General features: G+C 37.9%; 1 pseudogene; it reads right to left on the bottom strand.

The window, feature by feature from the left end:
* Window positions 1-3,725: 3,725 nt before the first annotated feature.
* LOC103718078 lies at window positions 3,726-8,116 on the bottom strand (annotated as a pseudogene).
* Between the last annotated feature and the right edge of the window lie 1,565 nt (window positions 8,117-9,681).

Genomic DNA, 9,681 nt, shown 5'->3' with positions numbered 1-9,681 from the left:
GAAAAAATCCAAAGAATAACAGCCAGATCAGCTCCAGATCGGTGGTGGAGCACTAGGCTCACTTAAGTACCAGCCTTTCTTAGGCACGTATGCCTTTTTGACAAGCTTTTCTTAGACACCGTTATTCAATGGATAAAATTTTACTAGATATTGTTCAATGTTAATGAAGAATTCAAGGCCTTTGGGCAACAAGATTTCATCATAAATATCATACTAATAACATTATTTCATCCCACCATTAACTTTGTATAATGATTTCCCTTTGGGGCCAGTTCATTATATATGATGCAACTATTCAATTTCATGAGATGATGATAAAAAGACTCTTTATTGATTAAATTAAACTAAAGCATTCTAAAATTTATGGGATGCTTTGGCTCGTCACCACAAATATGCAAAAATTTAATCATTTATATGTCTTTTCCTACATAAGATGCTTTGGCTCGTCTCATGCATATATCATCCTTTTATCATGAAAAATATGAATAAATTTAAATAATCATGTATCATCATAAGAAAGCATATAAATTGATCAATTATGCAATAAATTCATTACATGGAGTAATATATAATTGTCAAAGTACTGTTCTGTAATGAAACTTTAGCAAAGGGACCACATAAAAATATTTTAGGACCCTTTTGATAATTCAACTTTTGGCTGGGGACCATATATGAATTTCAAAAGCCCCTTTTTTCATAATAACATATTGTCAGGGGTTTAACTGCAAAATGCACAGTTTAGTCAAAAGGATTCGGGTTTCGGGTTGCTGGCCGATACCCAATAACCCGAAACCTGTTAATCCCTTCACCCTTTTTTTTTTTTTAATTAACCGGATTCGGGTTTCGGGTTAAAACCCGAAACCCAACACTATTCATCTTCCCCCAAACGAAAAGAGAAGGGGGCCAAAACCAGTGGCCCCTTCTCTCCTAAACGACGGCGGCGCAACCGCCGCCGCCGGCCGTAGGCGCGGCGGCAGGCCGCGAGGCGGCCACAAGGCGGGGCCGGAGGCCGGGGTCGGCCGCAGGGGCGTCGGCCGGAGGCCGTGCTGCGGGCGCCGTGGGTGGCGCGGCTGGCGCCGTGGGTGGCGCGGCTGGCGCCGTTGGCAGTGGCCGGGGCCGCTTAGCGGCGGGCCGCAGGCCATGGCGGCCAATTTTTTTTTTTTTTTCTTCTTCGCCCGCGGTGGCCATGGCGGCCACGGCGGGTTGCAGCCGCTGCCGGCTCGCCGGGGGGCGGGTCGCAGCGGCAGCCGGGGAGTCGGGCCGCTGGACAGTGGCCCTGTTGGCCACCAGTTAGACGGGGAGAGCCGCTGCCATGGCCGCCGCTCTCCCTTCTTTATTTTTCTTGAGAAAAATGGAACGAGGGGAAAGATGGGAAGCGTTTAGTCCCACATCGCCCAAATGAAGAAAAGTCATTGCTTTAAGGAATATGGGGAAAACTTCTGATTCAGAGATAAGAGTTTAGTCCCACATCGGCTAGCCAAAATTCGTTCCGATGTTTAAATAACATCGGGTTCTCAAGCAGAGTAAATTAATAAATCAAATAAGTATGATTTATTTTGTAATCAAATCTACCCGCTCTGATACCATTGACGGAATGATTAATCTTAATGAATCATAAACCATACCTTGACTCGCTAAATCCATCTTGAATTAAGCTTTGAAATGCGTGCGCAGCCGTGATCAATCGAGATTTGAATAGAGATTAGCGAGAGATCTTCTGGAGAGAGAGCTCTTAATGCGTGCTTTAGAGAAGGGGTCTAACAGGCTATTTATAGCCCTCTCCAGGGACCAAACGCTGCAGATGGTTACACCCGTGAAGAGTCACCCCCCATCAAGGTAACCCTTCACTACTGTGAAAATACCTTAATGCCCTTGTGATTATCAGGATTTACGAAATTCAAGGGACACTTGTCAAACGTGGGTTCTAATTAAACGGGATCAGGGTTTAATTAAAACGGGATCCAACATTCTCCCACTTGGACCATATTGACGCCATTTGTCAATGTGGGCCACAACTTGACGGGATCCCAACAGTTGCTTCCATGGTGCTAGATTTGAGTACTAGAATTGTAGAAGATGAAGGTACAGAACCAAGGGAGGAAATCCACGCTCTTGGAACGACGTCTAAGGGCTGCCAGGAGGGAGATACATATTTACTAGGTAGAATCCGAAAACTCTGGACTCCTAATACTACAAGGTTACGGCCTTGTACGGTCGGAAATATTATTATTATTTAATAAAAGAGAGAATTAAGCAAAACCCACCCTTAATACAGCAAGGTTGTGGTCTCATGCATTCGAAATTATTATTATTATTATTATTTATAAAAGAGAAAATTAGTCGAAGCCCACTCCAAATTTAGTAAGATGAAGAAAACTACAACTCGGTTGGCGGAAATTTTTGTCACACATCTTTTGCAATTTAAAATCAACCATCCGCATGCAACCGTGATCGTAAAGAGAACTGCGGTTTCTAGAGAATTTGTATTCACGGGAAAGAAGACACTATTAGGATTTAGAGAGAGAGAGAGAGAGAATGAGAAAGAGGGGCGAGCTATTAGTATTAGGATTTAGACAGCGCGCGGGAGCAAAGTCCGACCCAAAGTGTGGAATTAACCTGCCTCAAGGAACGCCCTCTCTCTCTTTCCATAATTTTTCTGCCGCCCCTCCATCCTCAATCTTTCTCTTGCTACCTCAATCCAAGCCTTTTTCAAAGAGAGGGAAACACCATCACATATAATTACCAACACCGTTGTTTTTTTTTTTTTTTTTTTTTGAGGAAATGGGAAGATCTCAATATAATTACATCGATGAGTTACCCTAAAATCCCAAAGTAATGCAAAAATATCACTCAAAAAGTCGCTCAGCTGACATGGTTGCCATTTAATAAAGCAAAGTGATTAGTGCATGAAACCTATATGACCTTCAACTATGTTTTGAGTCACGGTAGTTTTGCTCTAATTACTTGATCCCAAATGCTTGGGAGCCAGCACACCACCAAGGCTCGTAATCAAATAGAGGGATGCTACCATTAGGATGAGCCTTAGCTCATGACCCAACTCTAACTTAAGACGAATAGCAAACCCTTCTAACCTTAATACCTAGCTAGACTCATGACTCCACCCTCTCTTCTCACACAACCTATCCCGAACAAGTACCTCAAATACAACCACAAATAATATAATTAGCCCATAATTAGTCCAAATGGATCCATACTACAACATCCTCTAGTCCATAGGCCACGAATTGGATCCGTCTGTAATATCATTTATAGCAATCTAGGACCTGACTCATAAAAACTAGCCAAAATGTGTTATTTAGATTTTTTGGCCTAAGTATTTAAAATCTAATAGTGCATAATCGATGTAGGACTAAATGTACGCCTACACGAGTTCTCACAAGGGTTGTGATAGGGTGTGCACCTTGCATCCTATTGAAGGAAATTGCTTGATTATTTTTTTGACTAGGTAAGTATCTCTATACTTCTAATAGTTTGTAACCTAATTTCATGTGATTGATTATTGAAAAATTGGTATTGTATGCCAGCAAATTCTAAACTTTGGCATAAAACTGTTAGGGTGCATGCATGTTTAATATTCCACTCTTCAGTTATAAATATGATTTCTGTAAGCAAAAAAAAAGTCCCATAGCTAGCTAATCAAAGTATAGCATGCCAAAGAAATTAATAATTGCTTCCAATTCCTATTACATATTCAAAAATAAATATTTAAGGGGCATTTACAATCTTGAAAATTATTTTATAAATAAAGGAAATGAATATTATGACATTGTTCCCATGGTTTCAAGCGACGCGATCTACTCAAATATCACCAAGGATAAACTTCAATACAACCCATCCTGAACATAAGGATGCACGCCAACATAACTGATTGGGTGAAAAGAAGCCCGAGCATTGAGAACAAAGTAAAAGATATGTTTATTCTTCATATAGCTCTTCCTTTTACAACGTCCATGCTCATCGCTAGGATCAGTTGCTTGCAACTCCACTTGTATGCCATCAAGCTCTCTCTTGAATCTGTCCTTCGAACTCGCATATACCATCTTACTCCTCACCTTTGATGCATCAGGAGACCTGTGAACACGAGAAACATCCATCTCATTTTGTTGGTTAAGTTATGTTATTTCCCTCAAACAAAAAAATACATGATTCCTGGAATGTCGTCCTTTGAAATTGCACAAGGTCAAGGTAGAGTAGTGGTTGCATTAGGCTTTTCATATATATTCTAAGTTGCAGATATTTGCAATTTTTCTAATGTAGTTTGGTGAATTCATTAATTATGGTCTGCCCATAACCATGTTACCGAATAATGTAGATTAATGTATAAGCAAACAACTATGACATGTTCTTTTTATTCATCAATGCTAATTATGTATGAATTAATTTCTACATATATGCATTGTAAATATTTTTTTTTTTTTTGATATAAGCACGGCATATAGAAGCCATTTACTTTGGCATTGCCGCTAGGATTGAAAAAAGGCCAACTTTTTTAGATCATATAAGCTTTTCATTGGTTAGAGGTTCCTTCAAGTTCAGATATTTTCACCTACTTCAATAATAGCTTTTACCATGCAAAGTTAGCTTTTACCAGCAATGCACGTAGAGTTGTTAAATTGAGAGAAGAAATAAACGTTCTTAATTAGTTTAACCATAAACCTGGCCAATATTCCAAGTCACACTTGTGGTTAGGGTTAAATATGCAAGGTTTGCAAATTAAATAGGAAGAAAATATAACGTTTTAACGTTTGCTTCCCGTGTCTAACTAACTAGGAAACTCCAGTCTCTTACTCAAGGAAAGGGTTAAAAGAGAAGACCAAAGCCATGATCATTCAAATAATCTAATAAACTTATCGAGAGATTTCAAAACTTGGGTGGTGCGCCATTACCAAGAAATGAAGATGATCTTGCTCTTCTGACAATTTTCATCGGTGACAAAATCGAAGTCAAAGACGGCATAGCGGCACTCGTTGGGTGGCAGGCACGCGGTGAAATCATCATAGCTCTCATCAGGCTGGCCAAGCCTCTCCACCGTGACCTGCTGTATCTTCTCATCAATCTTGAACACAATGAATCGGAAGTTCCGCTTGGCCTTGAGCTCTGAGAACTTGAGATTACATTCATCATTAACTGCTATTCCCGATGAAGAATTGGCCTTTGAAAATCAACTTGTAAGTTTGTATTCATAAGGAAGGACTAATGGCAAAAATATTTTCGAGAGCTATACTAGCATATTTTGATCGAACATATGTACAGGAGTAACAGGACCGCGCGCCTAAGGCTCCGGTTTAAAGACTCTTAGCTATAAATTCATTGAGGCCCCCAAAAACTCTTAGCTATAGATATATTGAGGCTTCATATTCTTAGCTATAAATGCAGTATTGAGGCCCTCAAGCCTAAAGATTCTTAGTTATAAATGCTTTGAGGCCCCAAAAAGACTCTTAGCTATAAATGCAGTATTGAGGCCCCATATAATTTCCAAATGCATTTATTATTATTATTAGTGAGTTCGCCTTAAGCTCCAAATGTATTGAGCCGCTTCTACATATATATCTACCAAATAAAAGCATTAATAGATATGGCAATCTAAAACTAACACAAACACCGATGGTGACACAAGAAAAAAAATCATTGGTAGAGAGTTAAGAAGCTTAACAAGGTGGGTAAAGAAACAAAAAATAGGGGGAAGAGGCTCACCATGTTTGCTTCAAAGAGGAAAGTCCCCCTGATAATGGAAGAGGAGGGGGAAGGAAGGTAAAAAAAAAAGAAGAGAAGAGAAGGAGATAGATCCTTGGAATATGGGGGGAGAGAAACTTTTGGGAAGGAGAGCATTTGAGGGAGGAAATAAAGGTGGGGGAATCGAGAGCAGCTGCTCTCTTCACGTCCACAAAACACTTGCCAGTGGCCACGTCCTGTGGTTGCACCGGTGGGGTGTTTTCTTTATTTTTGGGCCGTTGACTCAGTCACCCAGTCAAAAGAAGTTGGTGAAAGAACATTCACCGAAGGTTCCAATAACGCCAATGCACCTAAATAACATATCCCATTACAAGCCACTAATTTTTGTTAGCGGCTGTTATATTTGCAGTTCAGCAATGAATTCACTTCGTAACAGCTATTATGCAATGCTGAAGAATAACAAGTACAAGCTTTGTGATCCATGATCATCGTGATGCTCTTCCGACGGAACACCAAGCATCATGAGAGGGACTCAAGGGTGGCAATGCTTAACCTGTTTAACCTGCTTAACTTGGTTCAAATTTCAATCCATTGTAGCTTGGATTGGATTACCTGTTCAATAAAATGGTTAGATTTAGATCTGAATTTTTGACTTATTGAATAAATAGATCAGGTTCAGATTGATAGATTATGACTTTTAAATTTTACAATCTAAATTCTATTCAGTAATTATTTTCTGTACTCTATATATGGGCTTCTTTATAGAGAAAGAAATGTTTGTGAAAGAAGCTTACTGCATGTTCTACACATTTTATCACTTGGATATCTAGAAAACTTCATCTGGCTGGGTGAGGCAGGTAATGGCTTTTTAATTTTAAAATTTAAATTTCACTTGCTACTTATTTCCCATAATTAATGCACCACAAGCTCTCAGAAGCTTCACTCCCTTAGTTAGCTTACCATAATTTCCCCTTTTGAATTAAATATCATATTCACATATCCCACTTCTTACACTAACTTGAATATCTCTCTCCTAGCCATTGGTGTGCATCTCCTCTCAAAGAAACACCATTCAAAGATGGCCAGTAAGTAATTTGTTCCTGTTTGATTTATCTTTCTCTCTCTCTCTCTCTCTCTCTCTCTCTCTCTCTCTGACCAGAGATTTCAAGGTGTCTTTATGCTTGACTATGTAAAGTTATGGGTGTGTCTTATAGCAGTTTCATATTCTGTAAATGGCTAACAATTTCTTTCAGTATCTTAATTATAGTTTTGTTCTTTGCATACTTTTTCTTTTTTCCTTCAGGACCATAACTTATTCTTATATATCTTGCGGATCATTTGCTTTTTTACCAATACCTTTAGTATTTGCTTGTTATTTTGCATGTATGGACTCTAGCTGGCCACCATTTTTGAAGAACTCTGCTATTTAATCCACCTTCTCCCCATCCTTGACTAACGAATTTTATTTAAATTCAATCTGACTTGGTCAGTTCAAAAAGGAAAATAGAAGTAGTTATTAAATTCTTTGATAGTCGACTCTTCCTAAAATCCTTCAACTCTTCCTAGCCTACAATTAGTTGATAAAAAGGAAAAGTAATTATTAATTTCCCTAATAGCTGACTCTTTCTAAAATATTTACTTGGTCACTTCCTAGCCTACAAATACGATTAGTTGATAAAAAGAAAAGGAAATATGGTTATTAAATTGTTAATTAATAGTTAGTTCTTTTAAAATCTTGAACAAATCCAATCTCTCGGTAACCGTTGTATATTATTTTTATTAAGTCTGATGTGAAGTCTTCCTTATCTTTTGGTTTCTATCATTGGTTTGAAAAAAGCTGTTGAATTCCTTACCAGCTGCTCTTCCTAAAATCCTGAGCAGATACACCATTTAGAAACTTCATAGCAGGTCTATAAGGATCTTAACAATCTGATGCCACTTCAAACTTAAATAATAGGACTATTTTAAAATTCAAATTATATTAACACGATAACATCATGCTAGTAATAATACATTTGTACATTTTTTTACAACTTTCTCTTATGAAGAATCTTTTGAAAATTTATCTACATGATGAGTAAACGAATTTTAAATATGATGAATAGGAAATGATATTAATTTTATTGCATGAAGCTGTTAGAGAAAGGTCAAAAGTAAGTACATAAAGGTTTGCAATCTCAAACTGCATCACTAACGGTTATTGGCTCTTCAGTTTTTGGACATAAGGTTTCCATTTATATCCGAAGTTATGACAAAACTCATTGGAAAACCATATGGTAGATAGCAACTCTTGAGAACTTATAACAATAAGAAGTACATCATCAGCTGATATATACTGGGACTTTGATGAGTTTTCTGAATCTTTTGAAATGTGAGCATGCCCATGAAAACTAGACCATGTAATTTTCACCTCTGGATTCATTGATGGTGATATTTTCTCCAGCCATAACATAATTAATTTCCAATGCCAGTAGGAAGCAATACATTCAGCAACTGACTCTTCCTAAAATCCTTACTTAAACTCTTTGTAGTCTATGCTTAGTTGATAAAAAGAAAGCAAAGTAATTATGAGGTCCCTTAATAAATAGCTCTTTTAAAATCCTTAACCAATCTTGAAATTCTGAGTGGATATGCTGTTAAGAAGCTTCGTAGGTCTATTACAGATCTTAACAATCTGTTAAACTCCTCATATTTCATTTTGACATCGATTATTGAATACATTCTACTTACAATTTATATGACATTGTTTATCACAAAAAATACTTATTCTTTTATTGTATAAATTGATAATTATAATTTCATTTTCTCCCTGCGCATCATGCAGATATCATACTTGTTCATCCTCTTTCCTATGAGCTGCTCACAGGTCTCAAAATCAACTATGGAAAAAGCTTTCTCATAGGATTAAATCTCTCGCAGAATATAACCCAGCATTTGGCCAGTTTAATTGGAAACAAAGTGATCGAGTTTCCTGTCACATACGTCGGCATTCCATCACATCATTCAGCTCCAAAGAAATCAGATTGGTAGTTCCTGTTGGACAAATTTAATAGGAGACTTCCAGGATAGAAAAGCAAGATCCGATCTCTGGGTGGTTGGCTTACATCGCTAAATGCAGTTCTGAGATCAATGCGATCTCTGTTAGTCGCATGCTGGTGCTTATTGATCGAACGTAACAAGAGAATTTTTAACTTGAATGAATCATCCAGCCGTACGGTGCTTCTACAAATTTGTGTATCATTTTAGAGAATGGACATCTGTGCTTCAACAAATTCTGGCTCTGGACATGATGATGCCAAGGAAGGCAGAGCCCTTTTGGCTCAACTATTTGACTCTGATCTGGAGTACTTTGCCTGCTGTTCTTATTAGATCCTTCCTCTGTTTTTGCCAATAAGTTTTTTGTTTCTGTTCTTCTACTGTTGTAGTCTGAAGTGCTGTAAGCCTCCTTGCTCTCTTACTCTTCAGATATGTTCTGTAAATTCTTTGTAACCTTGCTTTTTTTCATTCCATAAATTGCGTGGCTTACACCTCCCTTTTCATCAGGAAAAAAAAAAAAATCCAAGTTGCAGACAACAGTTTCCATGTTATCCACTCTCATTCCGGCTTCAAACTTGTGATCCAATGGCTGTTCTTGCTGATATAATTACTTGGCATCAATATGTAAATATGTATTAGTCCACTGCCCTACCCCCCATGACTCACCTTATCATATATTTTCATAAGGGGTTAGGATTTCCTAACTCTTTCCTCTTAAGAAAAACGAAGAAAAAGTCTCCATCGCTTAGTTTTCTGAGATAGGTACATCTTGTGGAGTTGTGGTTATGTTACTATTGATGCAGCTTACCTTAATCCTAGTGGGTTCTGAACATTTAACAGTATGCTCTTAGCAAACATCAAATTTTCCTTCTAACATGTGTTGAAGCTGCATCATACCATTTATTATAATATCACTGGTTTCTTTGCCGAAAGGAAAAATAAATAAATAAC

This window comes from Phoenix dactylifera, unplaced genomic scaffold (assembly GCF_009389715.1).
Source record: "Phoenix dactylifera cultivar Barhee BC4 unplaced genomic scaffold, palm_55x_up_171113_PBpolish2nd_filt_p 000274F, whole genome shotgun sequence".
Taxonomy (NCBI): Eukaryota; Viridiplantae; Streptophyta; class Magnoliopsida; order Arecales; family Arecaceae; genus Phoenix; species Phoenix dactylifera.
The sequence above is the reverse complement of the archived record's forward strand: the minus strand, read 5'-3'. Positions and strand labels throughout refer to the sequence as shown.